The sequence below is a fragment of the Monodelphis domestica genome, chromosome 5 (assembly GCF_027887165.1).
Source record: "Monodelphis domestica isolate mMonDom1 chromosome 5, mMonDom1.pri, whole genome shotgun sequence".
In the NCBI taxonomy this organism is placed as follows: domain Eukaryota; kingdom Metazoa; phylum Chordata; class Mammalia; order Didelphimorphia; family Didelphidae; genus Monodelphis; species Monodelphis domestica.
This window is the reverse complement of record NC_077231.1, coordinates 253,505,341-253,523,019: the sequence shown is the minus strand read 5'-3', so window position 1 is coordinate 253,523,019 and position 17,679 is coordinate 253,505,341. Positions and strand designations below refer to the sequence as shown.

Below are 17,679 nucleotides of genomic sequence, written 5' to 3'. Positions count from 1 at the left end.
TTTAACACTCTAATCCTGAGCAATGAAGGTGCCAATATTTCTCTTGAAATGTACCCAACAGCATCAGATTACAAGAATGTGACAGCAATTGTTAAAGTTGCAGATGACTATCCTGGGAAACCATCACTGATTGCATAAAAAGGGAATGCAGAGGACACCTCAATGGGCCGGATAGCCAAAGCCACACACACAAGCATATATTCCATAAGAGATGGATATATGTGGGCTGCTGAAGTTGGAGGTCCTCGGACACGGTGCTTGACAACCTCATTCACAGATGGCTCGGGTATCAAAATCCAACCATATTGCCATGTGGCAGGCATCTAGGCGGGTGTATCCCTAAAATGCATAATCAGTACAAGGGAGAAAAAGGAAATTCCCCTTCATATCCAGATGCAGTCATCTTTTATCTTGCTACAAAAGCACTGGCAACTTCTTGTAATCCTAACTGTGTGTGGGCAATAATCTAATGCACCCATCCTATGTTCTATGGGACTACTACCTCAATAATTCAGGACAATCAGAGTGAAAACTATTTTCTCATTACTTTTGTCATTATTTTTAATCGTTTATGAAAATTTTCATCTTTGATTTTGATTGTTTAGTATTAAGAACACATTTTATCTTTGCAATAATCTTTATGAGCAAAGAGGAAGATTTTATTATTGTTGATAATCACACTTACTTTTTTCAGCCAAGGCTTTGGCAATATTTATTGAATATCTATTTTTAATCACTTGATGCATCAATTGGTGATGCTACATGATTTTTATATTTTTGATTTTGTTCACATTTCTATATCAACCACCTTTCATTTAAAAAAAAAAAAAGGGGGATATGTAGCATCCCAAGCATATTCACATCTATGAAATATAGATGACTGTATTACTACTGTGTCTCCAAGCATGAGGCTTTACCGATAAGCTTTGTGAAGGTAACCTTGACCTGATCACGAGACCTATTGCCCAACACAAGTCCATTAACATGTTCGGAGACTTGCCCGGGAAAGTGCGGTTGCGTCCTACACGCCCAAAAGGTGTTCCCTCTACCTTGCCACCCAATCTTAATTGTCTATACTTTGTGATGTGGTTACTACGTCCTTGGGAGTACCGCCCAAGCAGGACATGAATAAATTCAGAGGCAATCCCATGAACTTCCTCTTGGCCTTTCTCCCTTCCATGGAGCTCCACTGGGCTCCTCTATGACTATGTCTCTCTCTTCTTGACCTTCTCCTTCCCCGAGGCTGGAACCATCTCGGCCTGCATTCTCTATCTTAATCTCCTCAACCACCTTGTATTCCATTATCCTCATTTTCCGCCTTAAGGAAAATCATAGGGGTTGCCTGCCCTATCCAATCACTGATTTGTCCGTGTCTTTCATTTCCACCCTGGTTCTCGGTTCCTACCTCTCCTCGGGTCCCATCACAAAGGTGAGCCCCTTCCCTTGTGGGACCCTGCTGGTCAGGGAAGTCCATTAAGGAAAACCCCACACAATGGACAAAATGCTGGACCTGGAATCAACAAGACCTGAGTTCAAATTTGATCTCAGAAACTTACGAACTGGGAGACCCTAGGTAAAGTCCTATTGGCCTCAGTTTCCTCATCTGTAAAATTAGCTAGAGAAAGGAATGACCAACCAGTCTAGTGTCTCTGCCACAAAGAGTCTAACATGACTAAACAACATTTACAATCCATCATCCAGCCTTATACCTATGTAGTATAATACAGTTTTTAAAGAACATGAATTACTGCATTTTCTCCCATAACAGAGGATAAGGACTATCCCATTTTACAGATGGGCAAAATCATACAATTAAGGACAAAAAGGGTCATCTAACCTGCCATATTTGTCATTTACAGCATTCGTGTACCATAACTTATTTAGTCATTCTCTTGCTGATGGGCATCTATTTTGTTTATAATTCTTTGCTAACACACACACACACACACACACCATGCTGCTATAAACATTTCAGTGAATATAGGACCTTTCTTTTTTGGACCTTGGTATATATGCCTCACCAAGGAATCTCTGGGTCAAAAGACATTTATGTTTGTGATTTATATAAGCCAACACTAGATCAGAACATCATCACGTGGTGACTAAATCCACACTCTTAAGGGGCAACCTTTGGCTTGGCAGTAAAGTTATCCAAGGACTTCTCCACTTACGTTCTGGCTTATCTAGTGCTCCCCTGGAGGGGTTGCTGGGCAACGAGGGCATCAAACTTTAAGAAAAACGCTTTGTAATTTGTACCACCTTGAAAAATGGGTAGGACACTGTGGAGGGCATGAGTGTAGACATCACCACCATCTGAAGTCCATGTTGGGGAGAAGAGGGAGCCTAAGATGAAGGTTCCTCAAAATTATACAAAGTAAGACACCAAGGAACCGAATTCTGTTTGAAAAGTTGTTTTTGTTCATCCTTAAATTTTCTTTCTTTTTTTGTTTTATCAGTAGAAATAATTTTTTCAAAAAATTTTACACATGAATACAATTTTTAATAATTCTTTTCTAACATTTCATCCTTTGCTTTTCTAAGAGGACCAGTGACAGGACAGGTGATGTCTTGACTTACTCATAAATTGGATTTAAGGGAGGCAGAATTGGGCAAAGTCTGCAGGATAGAGAACCCAGGCTCAGGATAACAATCAATCAACAAGCATCAATGAAATGCCTTCTATTTCCCAGGCACTGGAGATACAAAGACAAAAACGAAACAAGACCCTGCCCTCATAGACCTTACATAGGAGAGAGAGGGTGGGTTGGACATATATAAATAAATAGATAGATTCTAAATAAATACAAAGTGGGAAGACAGTTCCTGCTCTGGGGATCAGAAATTGGATTTGGGATAGAAGGTGATTCTTGAGAAAAGCTATGAAGGAAACAAATGATTTCAAGAGACAGAGGGAAAGGGATTGTATTCCAGACAAAGGAACAAAGGTGAGAAGGGAAATGAAATATTGTAAGGAGCAGCCACAAAGCCAATGGTGCTCCGGTTGAGTAGAGTGGAAGAGTCAGGAAGAAACTTAGGACCAGAGCTCTCAGATCAGGAATAAGGGCCTAATTACAGCTTTGACATTGACAGTGACCAGGTTCTTGAAGGCCAGTGCCCTCCTTCCCTCTGTCTCTGGCAGTCTTCCAGGTTTATTATCTACTGGGAAGTAGTATAATCCCTTGAGCAGAATTTATGTCTATTTAGGGAGAGAAGCAAAATCCCCCACATGGTGTGATTTGGGGAGCTCCAGATACTTCCTAAAATCATTCTCTAGCCCAGGCCCTGTTTCTACCTCTTACATCCTGTCTAACATCTTTAATTCCATCTTCCAGTTAATTTGAAATGCAAATGTTATCTAGAATGGGTAACATGCCAGATGTTTGGGTAGTACCCATGGACATCTTTGCTCAAATGATCCAATCATCTAAATGGCTACCAAAGATCTTGAAGGAACAGGGCCTTTTGAAGAAAGGTCATGGAAAGTCCAAAGCATCCATCTAACAAGAAAATAGACCCAAATATGAGTAGCCACGCTGGGGAGAAATGGGAAAGGACCCAAACTTATCTGGAAGCACAAGATAAGTGGAATAGAAACATTCTCCTTGATGGTTTTATCCTGTGCCACACTAGCTCAACAGAGGGAGTCTGCTGCCCAATCAAGTTGAAGCCCCTTTCATTCTCACATTCATTCCATGAAGATGACAACATAATATCATTTTATTTGGCTAGTGGCTCCTTGGAATCTGGGGCTGACCCAAATTCAAATATTTAACCTTCACTCTGCCCAAAAAGATGAGAAACTGAATATCTGGGCACAGCAGAGTATTCCAGCCCAGTGACTGAAAGACCCATCCTCACTCTGATTTTTTAAATTTTATAATATGGTTTAATCCTCTTCTCCCAAGTTTCCTTCAAGCACATGAAATATATACAAAGACTGACCATGTACTAAAGCACAAAAACATTGCAAACAAATGTAGGAAAGCAGAAATAAGAAATGCTATTTTTTCAGACCATAATGCAATAAAAATCATGATCAATAAGGGCTTGTGGAAAGGCAGATTTAAAATTAATTGGAAACTAAATAATCTAATTCTTCAAAAATGGTGGGTCAAAGAACAAATCAAAGAAACAATTACTAATTTTTTTGAAGAAAATGACAATGAGGTAGCAACTTATCAAAACCTATGGGATGTAACCAAAGCAGTACTCAGGGAAAATTTATATCCCTGAGTGTATATATCAACAAATCAGAGAGGGAAAAGTCAATGAATTGGGCATACAACTTAAAAAACTAGAAAGAGATCAAATTTTAAATTGCCAGATAAAAACTAAATTGGAAATCATAAAAATCAAAGGATAAATTAATAAAATTGAAAGTAAAAGAACTATTGAACTAATAAATAAGACTAGGAGTTGATACTTTGAAAAAACAAATAAACTAGATAAAGAACTGGTTAATCTAATAAAAAGAAAGAAGAAAATAAAATTAACAGTATCAAAGATGAAAAGGGCAGTCTCACCTCTAATGAAGAGGAAATTAAGGTAATTATTAAGAACTATTTTGACAAATTATATGGCAATAAATATGAAAATCTAGGTGAAATGGGTGAAAAAATACAAAAATACAAATTGCCTAGATTAACAAAAGAGGAAATAGAATATTTAAACAATCCCATCTCAGAAAAAGAAATTGAAGAAGCCATCAAGGAACTCCCTAAGAAAAAAATCCCCAGGGCCAGATAGATTCCCAAGTAAATTCTATTCAACATTCAAAGAACAACTAATCCCATTACTCTACAAACTATTTGACAAAATAAGCAAGGAAGTAGTTTTACCAAATTCCTTTTATGACACAAATATGGTACTGATTCCAAAGCCAGGCAGGCCAAAAACAGAGAAAGAAAACTACAGACCAATCTCCTTAATGAACATAGAAGCAAAAATCTTAAATAGGATACTAGTAAAAAAGACTCCAGCAAGTTATCATGGCCATTATTCAATATGATCAGGTGGGATTTATACCAGGAATGCAAAAATGGTTTAGGAAAACCATCTACATAATTGATCATATCAATAACCAAACCAGCAGAAATCACATAATTATCTCTATAGATGCAGAAAAAGTCTTTGACAAAATACAACACCCATTCCTATTGAAAACACTAGAAGGTATAGGAATAGATGGGCCTTTCCCAAGTTTCCTTCAAAGCTTAGTGCAAATGACTCCTGCTAGATGAGACCTACCAACTACTATGTCTCCCCTGCAAAATTACATTGTATTTGTTTTGTATATATTTATATGTATACACAGTCATTCCCCTGATAGAATGTAAGCCACTGGAGGGAGAAGCAGGAAATATTTCCTTTATATGAGGCTGTAAGGTTCAGAAGGGAAAGTCTTGGATTTGGGATTAGAAAATCTAGGATCAAATAGTGAGTCTACCTGTTTGTCCTTGGGCAAGTTGTTTAAACTGGGGTGGGAGGGAGGTGTCCAGATTCTTTCAATGTATTCATTGCTTTACTGATTTTTTTTCTATTTTTCTTTTTAAGAAATCTTTTTTGTTATAAGGGATGGTCCTATGATGGGAAGAGGGATACAGGAGAAAGTGTAGGTAATGAAAAACAAAAAAAGATAAATAAAAATCTATTTTAAACAAAGAAAAGGAGAAAGTGAATCTTTAGTACAAAATTTCCAGAAGTCTGCCCTGGCAGAAAAGTCAGGTTGGATTATGTACCACTATGAGGAAACATAAGAAAATTATGTCATGTGTTTTGTTGTGCCAAGTAAAATAAATAAATGGTTGGTGGCCACCTTTGTATTGCTGATGGTCTTTATGGCACTTTGACATTTCTTGTATAGAGCCTGTTGCTTTGCAAATTACAACCATTTTCTCAATTCTTAGCCTCACTGGAGTCTCCTCTCCCCATAATGTTCTCTCTGGAAGTTCACACAAGTTGCTGAGCTGCCTGGGTCACTCTCCTCTCAGCTTAAAGATAATAGGAACAGGTATTACCTAAGGAGAGTAAGTCTCACCTCTTTTTCCAAAAAGAGACTCTCAATGGGAGATTCTCCAGAGGAGAATCATCAGGGTGGGGAACAGGGTGTAAAGAGACAAAAACCAGAGACAGAGGAGGAGAAAGAGGAAGAGAAAAAGTCAATGAAGGGGAAGTGAGAGGGAAAAGTGCCAATTCATTGGGAAATGGCTGAACAAATCATGGTATCTGAATATATTGTGAAACTATTGTTCTGTAAGAAATAGAGAAAAGGTTTGCAGAGAAACCTTGAAAAACTGATATGGCCTGATTGCAGAGTGAAGTGAGCAGAAACAGGAGGACAATTTAAACAATGTAAGAGTGAGTAACCTGGAAAGATCTAAAAACTCTGATCAAGGCAATGACCAGACATGATTCCTGAGGACCGAAGATGGAAAGAATGCTGCTAGCTGCCTACCTCCTGAAAGGGAGGCAAAGGACTCAAGATAAAGAATGAGATATGTTTTGGACATGGCCAATGTCCACTGTCCACTGTAGAAATTGGTTTTGCTTGACTAAATATACACATAAAATGCATATATTTTCATCACAATAATTTTGGATCTTTTCCTTCAAGAAGAGAAAAAATATGTGCTTGTTCATTGAAGAAAGTTTTCATTTTTATAAAAAAAAAAAAAGACTTGGAGGAGAAGATAGGGTGGTAGGTGAAGGAGTGCCTGTCCTCATAGCTGCTGGTCATTCAGATCAAGGGAACTGTCCTGATATTCAGTACCTTTCAGTATCCTTTCTCAGGTAGCCCAGATAAGCTCCTCCAATAAGCTGAAGGATGACTTGCTTGGAGAAAAGGGTTATTTTACTTACTACATTTTGAACAGCTGCAGAAAGGAGTCAAGGTGTCAGGTGAATGCTAAATATGCCAAAATTCTAAGCTAGGGTAAGGAGCAGACAGAGTCTCCTAACCAACTGTGTCCAGATTTGTATCTGGAGGTGCTTGATCATCCCTAACCCAATTATATACCAATTGGGTTGTCCACAGAGGTTGTGTTTCTGCCAAAAGGTTGGCAAAAATTTTCTTCGGGTATTTGCAAGGCACTACATACACACACCTAGGATTTAGTCCACCCCACCATTGTTATTTTCACCCAAACAACAAAATTGACCTCTGGCAGGTAACTGCATGACCTTGGGCAAGTCATTGAACTACCCTAGACCTCAGTGAGGGAGTTGGACTAGATGACCTCTGAGGTCCCTTCTAGTCTGCGATCTGGGATCCTATGTACTTAAGCTGCAGAGAAGATAGTGATCTCCTTTGGTAGAGGGAGCTCTTAACTGGAAGCTCCCTTGTTGTTATTTAATCATGTCCAACTCTCTGTAACCCCATTTGATATTTTCTTGGCAAACTTACTGGAATGGTTTTCTATTTTATTTTCCAGTTCATTTTACATATGAGGAAATCGAGATAAACAAAGTTAGGCAACTTGCCTAGGGTCACACAACTAGTAAGTCTCTGGGGTAGGATTTGAACTCAGATATTCTAGATTCCAGGTCCAGCACTTGTGTAATTAGAAAATTTTGTATCTTTGACCTACATTTCCCAGCATCCCTTTCCTCTTTACCTTTGCATTAGTTATCTGTGTATATAGTTCTATAACTCTACCCAAGGGCTCTCTCTCTTTTCTTGCAACCATGGCTGTTAGCTGACTTTTTGCTCTAGCTTTTTATTTTAGTTATTATTAATAAATATTATTAAATATCATACTCAGAGTTATGTTTGTATGTATAGAGGTATGTATCTATTATCTATCATAGTTAAAATTTTTACTTTTAACTTTTTAATTTTAATTAAATAAAAGTTTTCACTTTTTAAACTTTAACATTTTTAAATCACAGGTCTGATATAAAAAATAAGAGCTAGAGAAATGAATAGACAAGATAGATTGGCGAATAGATGGTAGATAATAAAGCCATGCCTACATACATAAATACATATTTATCTATAGATCTCTATACATGTATGGTTAATAAAAAGATATAAACATATCTAGTCAATACGAAATTTTTATACAAATAATTTAAATAGTCGGGTCTTCCCATGGCCATTTTTAATTTCTAGTGGCCAGGTCCTGGGATAGGTCTCATTTGAGCCAAACTCATAAGTTATAAGGCAGAGAGGCTGTGAGATAATCAAACAGAAAACCCCAGAGCCTCGCCTAACAGCCCAGCATTCCCAACCCAGCTCCCTAGTCTACTTGGCTCCGTCCTAGGGCAAAGACCAGATCAGAGACCCAGATCCAACAGCCCTGTGTCCTTCTGTGAATAAAAAGCAAACAGAATCATCAGAGAGTCAGGGAAGGGGTAGGTCCTGGGATAAAGGAGTCAGACAGTGTCCAAGAATAAGACAAGAGCTGCAAACCGTGTCTGTCCATGGACCAGCCAGAAAACAAAAACAACATTCTGAGTGTCTGTGGTCAAGGACTGCTGGGCTTATCCTCGTCAGTCTCTCACAGGTACATGACAGCTCGAGCAGCAGCAGCATCCTGGAAGGGCAGTGGACAAAGAGATCTGTGCCCCCTGACTGAGCCAAAAAGGCATCCTCTCCATGGCTAGCTGAGCCCTGGGATCTAAGCAGCCTCTAGAAAGGGTGAGCTTCAAAGAGGATCTGAACAGGAAAAGCTGCACCTCAGGCACCAAGAAGGAGTCACTTATTCAGGAGAAAAGACACAGATCTAGGAGAGGGCTCCAGAGGCCAGGAGGTGACCAGGAGGGCACACAGGGTAGACAGAAGGAAAGCTCGGGGAGATCTAAGCCTCCAGAGTTAATAAAAACAATCTAAGGAATGAACGGTCTAAAATCAGATGTCTATAAATAGTTTTCATTTTGAAACCTCCCTTTCCAAAGGAAACAGCTGCCAGGTTAGTTTCCTGGCTCTTGCCTGTGGAGAAAAGCAATACAGACCCTCTGTGGCAAAGAAGCTTCTTGAGGGCAAGGAAAGTGTCTGATCATCAGAGTCGCTGCCTCCTCCCCTGAGCAGAACTTTTCCCATCAATCACATAGCCAGAAGTCACCTGGTCCTCCCCTCTCATTTTACAAAATGAGGAAACTGAGTCACACAGAAATAGTGCAACTTGCCAAGATTGCAGAAGTGAAAGTGAGGGAGCTGGAATGGGAACCCAGATCCTCTGGCCACAAACCCAACAATCTTTCCACTCTACCACATTGTAGATCCTTAATAAATGTCTGTTGTGTTGGACATTCCAAAAAGTTTATTGCATATGAGCTCATGGTTCTCATAGCCAGCTTCTTAAAGAATGTTCTTAGTTCCTTTCTTGAAAGCAGGAACTGCCTGCCTGACTTTTGTCTTTGTGTGCCTAGTCCATGGTGGATGCTGAATAAATGCTCACTGAATAAATTGAGAAATGCTAGAACCAAGACTGCTAGAGAAGAAAATGGCGACCCACTCTAGGATCTTTGCCAAGAAAATGCCCAATGGGGTCTCAAATGACTGAATGGTAAGATGTCAGCTGATCTTTTATGACCATCATTATTGATCGAGGAAAGGACACATGGCATGGTAGCTGCATAGTTGACCTCCTACCCAGGAAGATTTGGTTCAAGTCCCCCCTCTGACACGTACTGTCTCTTTGGTCTCAGGAAAATCACTTGAACTCTCAATACTCTAAACAACTCTAAGACTATGTGTTTCAGAGAAGATAGAGCCGATCTGCAGTGGAAGAGGGAGTTTCCTCAAGAGTTCCCCATACCAGTAAAATCACTGGTTCAATCCCAATGATTTTATTTATATTAACATTAATTTATACCATATTAATTTTGTTTATAAGAATATGTTATATGGGAGTTCAGGATTTACAAAGTGCTTTAAATACATTGTCTCATCTTCTTCTCACAATACCCCACAAGATTGATACTCTCATCCCTATTTTACAGATAAGAAAACTGAGGATAAGTGTCCAACTAATAAGCTATTATGTGTATGAGGCAGGATTTGAACCCAGGTCTGGAGCCTAACTCCAAATCTGGTGCATGATTCATTATTATCATTTTGCATGACTTTTATGGGCATGATGCAAATCATAAGGATATATATGTTATATATAATATAGATTTATTATTATATTTCCTATTCGATATATTATTATATATGTTACATATATATTTATATATATAATAATAAATATATATTTGAAACCCTTACCTTCCATCTTAGAAACAATACTGTGTATTGGTTCCAAGGTTACCAAGAGTGGTAAGGGATAGGCAATAGGGGTTAAGTGACTTGCCCAGGGTCACACTGCTCACTAGAAGGATATTTTTAAAAATAATATTTTAGGAAGCAGCTAGGTGGCTCCACGGATAGAGAGGCAGATCCAGAGATGAGAGGTCCTGGGTTCAATCTGGCCTCAGACATTCCTAACTGTGTGACCCTGGGCAAGTTACTTAACCCCCATTGCCTAGCCCTTCCTGCTCTTCTGCCTTGGGACTGTGGATGAGAGAGGTAGTCTGCATTGCAAAGACTTGGTTTGCAAGGAAACCTGATGCAGGAAGAGAATGGAATTCTGCTGATCTGTTTTTCTTGGCTAGAGGTTCCAGCCCCATACCCCTGTTGCCGTACATTAAGGGTTTTTAAAGAATAAAAAAAAAATAAAAATATTTCCCCAATTTCACATAACAAGAATTTTTTTTTACATTTGTATTTGTGCATGAGAGTCTTTTTTTCAAGTCTAGTATAAGTGCTGATTTTAATTCAATGGATCCTAAGGTTAGAAATTTAACTGGAGGGAAACCCAAATCAAAGCAGAGAGCTTAAAGTGGTTTTCTGTGTGCCCCCTCACCCCCACCCATCTAGGTTCTTTATAAACAAGATGTTTTGTGAGTTGAGATGAAAGGGTCTCCCAAAGGGTGAGGCAAATAACTATTAACACTTCTCTGTGCCTGAGGAGGCACGGCAGCAGTCATGACAACTTCTCTTTCTGTGAATCCTGCTTCCCCATCCCCACCCTACCAAGAATGGGTCAGAAAAGGGAGCTGGCTAGGTGGCACAATGCAAAGCACCAGGATTGGAGTCAGGAGAACCTGAGATCAAATCTGGCCTCCGACACTACCTGAGTCACCCTAAGCAAATTATTTAACTCTATTTGCCTCAGTTTTCCCATCTATAAAATGAGGTGGAAGAGGAAATGGGAAAACCCCTTGGTTGCCAAGAAAATCTCAAATGGAGTACAAAGAGTTGGATGCAGCTGAAACAACTGAACAACAACAGAACATGTCCAGGATTTAATGTAGCCTCCCTCTTAATCCTCAATGTCATCTCCCCATCCTAAAGGAAGCCTGGTGGAAACCCAGTTGGCAAAGAAGAATGGCACAACCACTAAACTGACCATAATCGACTTTAAGCCAATGGCTTTGACATCCTCTCCAATCTAACCCCAAGCCTCATCCCATCTCCTCCCACCTCTGTGTATTTGCACACCAACTTCAGGACTCCCCAGAACCCCACCTCTGCCTACTGAAATTTCTCTCTTCCTTGTAGGCTCAGCTCAGATGCCTTTTCCTTCTCTAAACCATTGCTCACACTCCCACCTCCTCTGAAAGTACCAACTTCCTCCTCTCCACTTTCACGTCCCTCTGACCTTTTCAAAGTGATGTGCCAAGGTACACCTGCTTTCCTAAGTGATGGGGGCAGAGGTGTCCTGGGGGAGGATGTTATTTAGAAACTGCTGTTTACTGAGAAGGAATGGGGGGCAGGGATTTGGTCCAGGAGGTGCCAATCACCAATTTACAAGAGGGAAAGGGGAGCACATGCCAGCTGCCAACTTTTGAGGTTGGAAGCAGCTCTTACAGATGGAAGGGAGGGAAACGTGGTTGCCAAAGAAAATTACCCAGCCTACCATCTTTGGCAGGAAAGGCAGGGGTTTGCCAACTCGTGGACTCTGCATGGTTAACTCGGAGCTCTATGTGGGATTGAACCCATAGCCTCGGTCTTGGTGGTGCTTTGCTCTGGCCAGCTGGGATAATCAACCCTGACTTCCCAGAAATACAACTGAAGGAAGAGAAAAAACTCTCTTTGGGCAGTTCTCCAGGGAAGCCCTGCCACCTGCAAGCCTCCCTAAGTGGGAACGATGGCATTGATTCAACTGTGGCCAGGATCAGGGCAGGGAAGCTATACATGGGAGCCCTTTCACAAGCTGCTGGCTGCCCTGCTCACTTGCTGTTTGCCTGGCAAAGCTCACATGGATGCTAAAGACCTCTAGTTCTCCTGGAACCAGGCTGTCGGGGAGGAATGAAAGAGCCTGGCCAGCTCACAAAGGAGGGAGGGCCCTGTGCACAAAGCCTGATTTGGAGAAAGCAGAGGTCGAGAGATGGGGAGGAAGAAGAGAACTGGGGCAAGAGGACTTGCCTTCCTTTTCTTCACCTCCACTAGGTTCAGAGATGAGAACAGCAGCCTGAAGGTCCTGACTGCCTGCTGCAGTCCTACACTGCCTTCTGGGCTGTTCCAAGGTGTGCTTACCGCAGGCGGTGTTACTCTGACATTATGGGAAAAGATGGTGGCAAAATCTCAAGCCCTGGGCACTGCTGTGTATCTGCTGTCTCTCTTACTCAATCTATTTTGATCACTGCCTCTCTCTTCTCTTTGATTTTTCTCATTTTTTTCCTCTCGTATTTGTTCTCCATGTTTATTGCTGCCTCCCTCTCACTATTAATTTTTCTTTCTATCTCTTGCTCTGTCTCTGTCTCATGATTCACCCCACCCCAATCCCATGCACATTTGTTATGTTTCTAGCTCTTTTATCTGTCTTTGTCTCTATTTCTCTCCCATTTGTTTCTTCTATCTGTTTCCACCTCCTCCCCCTTCCCTATCATTCTTATTTGACTCTGCCTTTATCTCTCTGTCTATCTCTCTTTTGCTCTTTCAGTCTTTTTCTACCACCCTCTCCTGTTGCTCTCTCTTTTCCCTCTCTGCTTGGCTATCTCAATCTCTCCTCTCCATTTCTCCTTGTTTTCCTACCTTCCTCCCCTTTGCTATTACTCATCTCTCTTCTTTCCATTTGTCTTCTGTGCCTAATTCTACTTCCCACCCCTTCTATGTTATTCTCTCTCTCTCTCTCTCTCTCTCTCTCTCTCTCTGTGTCTCCTCTCTTCTCTATTATTCTTTCTCTTCCTTTCCCTTCTATATCCTTCTTTCTCTCTTTCCCCTCTTCTATATCCTTCTCTCTGTCTTTTTCTCTATCTCTGTCTGTCTCTCTCTCTTTGTCTCTCTCCTCTCTTCTCTATCATTCTTTCTCTTCCTTTCCCTTCTATATCCTTCTTTCTCTCTTTCCCCTCTTCTGTATCCTTCTCTCTGTCTTTTTCTCTATCTCTGTCTGTCTCTCTCTCTGTGTCTCTCTCCTCTCTTCTCTATCATTCTTTCTCTTCCTTTCCCTTCTATATCCTTCTTTCTCTTTCTCCTCTTCTGTATCCTTCTCTCTTTTTGTCTATCTCTGTCTCCCTGTTTGTCTGTCTGTCTGTCTCCTCTTCTCTATCATTCTCTCTTCTTTTCCCTTCTGTATCCGTCTCTCTCTGCCTCTTTTTCTCTCTCTCTCTCTTCTTCTTTACCCCCTCCTCCTCCCTCCCTCTCTGCCTCTCTCTCTGGTGATTCTGTCTCCTTCATATTAATTCATTTACAGCATTCTAGCTTGGCTTCCCTCGTCTCCATCTGGAACACAAATGGAGAGGGTCCCAAGGGTCTCTGAGACACCCAAGGCTTGAGAAGGAGAGGCAGGGAGCAAATGCGGTGGTGCTAGCACTTGAGAAGGCTGATAGTGGAGTTCATGGCAGTGCATACAGGCCTCCCACTTACCTGAACAGGCAGAGGTGATTGGACTAAAACTCTTACAGATTCTTAAGAGGAGCCAGGCAGTCTCATTATTGAGGCCGCTGAGTCACTGCTGGGAGGGAGCCAGGCTGTGTTCATTAGGCTTCTGCTTGAATGAGACACAGACCCCGCAGAAGCCAGTAAATGAGAAGTCCAGTCCTTGTTACTGTGGTAATGATTTCCTAGCTCGGGTGTGTAGGAATAAGTTGGGAGGCTTGGCTGCTTGCTATATCCTGTTGACTTTTCAGCATTTGCACTTTTAATACTAACACCGGCTGGATCGAGCCACATGGCAGGGGTAATGGCAGCAGAGCAGAAGTCATCATTTCTCAGGCCCAGGCATCCCTGGGGAGGGCAAGTGGGGAGAATCCCACTAAAGAGAAAAAGAGAGATGGAAACAGATTCTTCTGGGAATGGGGAAGGGGGGAAGGAAGGAAGTTGATAAAGAAAGAGGAGAAAGAAGAGAGGGCAATGAGGAAAAAAAGCTATGGAGAGAGGAAGAGAAGCAAAGAGAAAGATGGGAGAGAGAAGGAGCTTGTAAGGAGAGGAAGAAAGAGAAAGACTGAGGAAAAAGGAAGAGTAAATTAGAAGGTAAGGAAAGAAAAAAAGAGAGGGATAGCAGAAAGGGGAGAAGAAAATCAAGCCTAAAGGGGGTTGGATTTAGCACCAATGCGATGGGATGTCCTTGGATCTGAGGTCCAGGCTGGCCCAGGTTTGGCCATGAAACTGAATCACCACTACCAGTGGGAACCAAGATGGCAGCTCCATGCCCCACCTTAGAGAAGCAGAATCAGCTGGGAGGAATTAGCAGATAAGTATTTCTTCCATTTAAACTAGTTAGTTTGTATTGACACTATTTTGTATGATGAGTTCCACTTAGGAGGGAGAGTGAAGGGAGGACAGAGGGTGCCAAAGGGACTCCTGGGGGCCCGAGGAGTCAGACCCAAAAGGCCCCACCCAGTGCTCCAGGAATTTGGAAGCCTGGCTTCCCAAGCACATGCGGTGTGTGTTATTCTTACCACAAACCAGAAATATGTTCCTGTTTGAAATGGTTGGATCCACAGCTGTTTGAAAATCCCCTGGTACTTCTGAGACAAATGATCCAAGTCAGACTGTGCTAACAGGGTCAGCTTTAGAGCCAGGAGAGAGGTGCGCTTGATGTAGGATCCCTGCAATTCCACCCTCTGGCCCATCAATCACTGCCCAATGGAAATCCTGTGGGGGCTGTCAGACTCTCTTACAATATTGTTTACATTAGAAGATGATATGAGACTCCTCTGGCAAAAAGAAAATCCCCAGACCCAGGCTCTGTGAGCTGCCCTCACCCACAGCCGAGACACTTTGTGGGGTGTCATCTCTTCACAGGGGATGGGCTGGCCCAGGAGGAGATGTTGGGGAGCTCCCCAGCGTAGCCTGAGCACCAAATCTTGCAAGGTGGGATGCTGCTGCTCTCCATCATCCCAGGGGGCTGTGCTTACCTGAGAGGCTAAATCACTGGTTCCCAGCATTTCTTCTCAGATCTTACTTTAATATGGGATGGAGGGAGAAGAGATGGGAAAGCCATTTCTTGGTTTTGCCTCAGAGCCTTACTTAAAGGGGGATGGCTTTTCCCTGCGGGACAGAAGAAATCAATCAAACAGTTCTTTGACTGCCCCCAAAAGCTGGTGAGAGCCACCACCAGAAATGCCTGAGGATAAAGCCCAGGAACTATGTGTGCATATTGGGAAGGGAAATCTTCCAGCTGTTACAGCTGCCAGCCTTGCTAAAGAAGGATTATGCACCTGTTTAATCTTGATAGAAAGCTCCCAAGTTACGGACTGTTCTGCTCTAACACACCCCATTAAATATACCCAGAGTCCAAATGGAATAGAGGAAAGGAAAAAAACCACCTTTGAAGTAGCAGGCTGGAAGTGATATGGGTTGGCCCCAAGTTATGTCTGAGGAGAGAGAAGAGGTCCAGGTGCAATGCTGAATTTCCTTTGAGGTCATATTGACCTCCACAGTGGAAATCAGTGGTAACAAAGTTTGGGGGGTTGAGGTGGTAGGATGGAGAAAGTCAGCCCTCCCTCACTGCTGGACCACAAGGACCAACATACAACCTAGATTCAGTTCCGGGTCAGGGACAGGGACCTGATTGTTTCTTGCTTCTGTTAAATTCCACAGCCCTCAACAGTTTTAATCTTCCTTTTAATTGGATAGGTTGCTTTGTCCCTGAATAATCCCAGGGAGATTTCTGGAGATTGGGTAAAACCAAGGGAAGAAACTTTTGCTGGGCCTTATGTAAGGAAAAAGGAGTCTGAAGGGGAGCCAGGAGGTCCAGAATGCCCCAGTTCCTACAGGGTGACCAAAGTCCCAGCAGAATGACCAAATTTCCAATTTCTGTAGAAATTGAGCAATTGATGACTAAGAGACCAGAAAGCCCACAGGGGGTATATTTCTTCACTCTGTTCAACTGACTTGACCATGATTTATCAGTTCCAGGGTTTTTGAAAGGATGATTTATATTGATATTCCTTTTTTTTTAATTACATTACCTAGATTTCTCTCTATATTCAGCCCCTTTCCTCTTCCAAAATCTTATAACAAAGGTTTTTTTTTAAACCCTTACCTTCCATCTTGGAATCAATACTGGGTTTTGGTTCCAAGGCAGAAGATTGTTAAAGGTTAAGCAATGGGGGTTAAGTGACTTGCCCAGGATCACACCGATAGAAAGTGTCTGAGGCCAGATTTGAAAGTATTTTTTAAAAGAAGAGATTGCGAAATCAATCAACACATTGAAAAAAAAAATCTGATATTCCTTGGACCCCAGCCTCTGTGAAGGAACAGAGAAGTGTCTTCTCATATCTCTTCTTTAGGGTCAAGTTTGTTCTTTATCATCGTATAACATTCAGTATTTTTTTTTACTTTACCTTCCATCTTAGAATCAATACTGTGTATTGGTTCCAAGATGGAAAAGCACTAAGAGCTAACTATTGAGGGTTATAATCTAAGATACAATGGACTGGAAGGCCAGTGTGAATATTAAACTAGTGGCTAAAATGAATATTTCTCAGGCAGCTTCTGAATAGCAGAGTAACTTGGCCAAGCTCACACAGCAAGGGAGTATCTGAAGTCATATTTGAATCCAGGACCTCCCGTCTCTAGGTCTGACTCTCAATCCCTTGAGCCATCTAGCTGACCTCAACATTCAGTTTTGATTATTTTGTGGTGATTATTTCCATTTATATTGTTGTAGTCCTTATATAAATAGTGACCCTGTTTACTACGCTTTGCATCAATTCATATGTCTTTCCATATTTCTCTCTGTCCTATTCATCTTGTTTGTCATTTCCCACCTTCCTTGAAAAACACTAAGCTATTGGACCTAAGTGCTGCTTGCCCTGGTAATAAAAACTGCTAGTTATAGCTCTGTAAGAAATGCCTTCTTCTCTATCTCTACCAATCAAAGCAGATTTTCCTTAGTTTAGTTTATCATTCTTTACCTGCTAAACTGTTCTCTTCCCTGATCCTGAGGTTTATAATCTTAGATACAATGGACAGGACAGCCAGGATGAGAATCAAAGTAGGCTAAAATGAACATTTCTCCAGCCACCTTAGAATAGCAAAGGCTCCTGAAGGCTTCTGACCCTCTGCCTCCTCTTGGCATCCAGGACCCCTAAAGGCTCCCTTTTCTTCTGAGCATCCCCACCAGCTACCTCCATCTTAACCTTAGAGGTTCTGGAAAGTTCCTAGGTCCTGTCTGCTCCTTAGTTGGATATTTCCTCTTCCTTCTCAGCCCTGGTTTGGCTCATCTGTCACCCAGAACTTCAAAA

The 17,679-nt window shown here is 41.6% G+C and overlaps 1 long non-coding RNA gene across 1 annotated transcript in view; it reads right to left on the bottom strand.

Annotated features, from left to right (window-relative positions):
• The window catches only part of LOC103093258 (uncharacterized), a 57,773-nt gene extending 42,992 nt beyond the window's left edge, over window positions 1-14,781 (bottom strand). The window contains exon 1 of the long non-coding RNA XR_001625149.2: window positions 13,853-14,781. This is a non-coding gene — a long non-coding RNA (uncharacterized LOC103093258). The remainder of the gene's footprint in view (window positions 1-13,852) is intronic.
• Window positions 14,782-17,679: the final 2,898 nt, after the last annotated feature.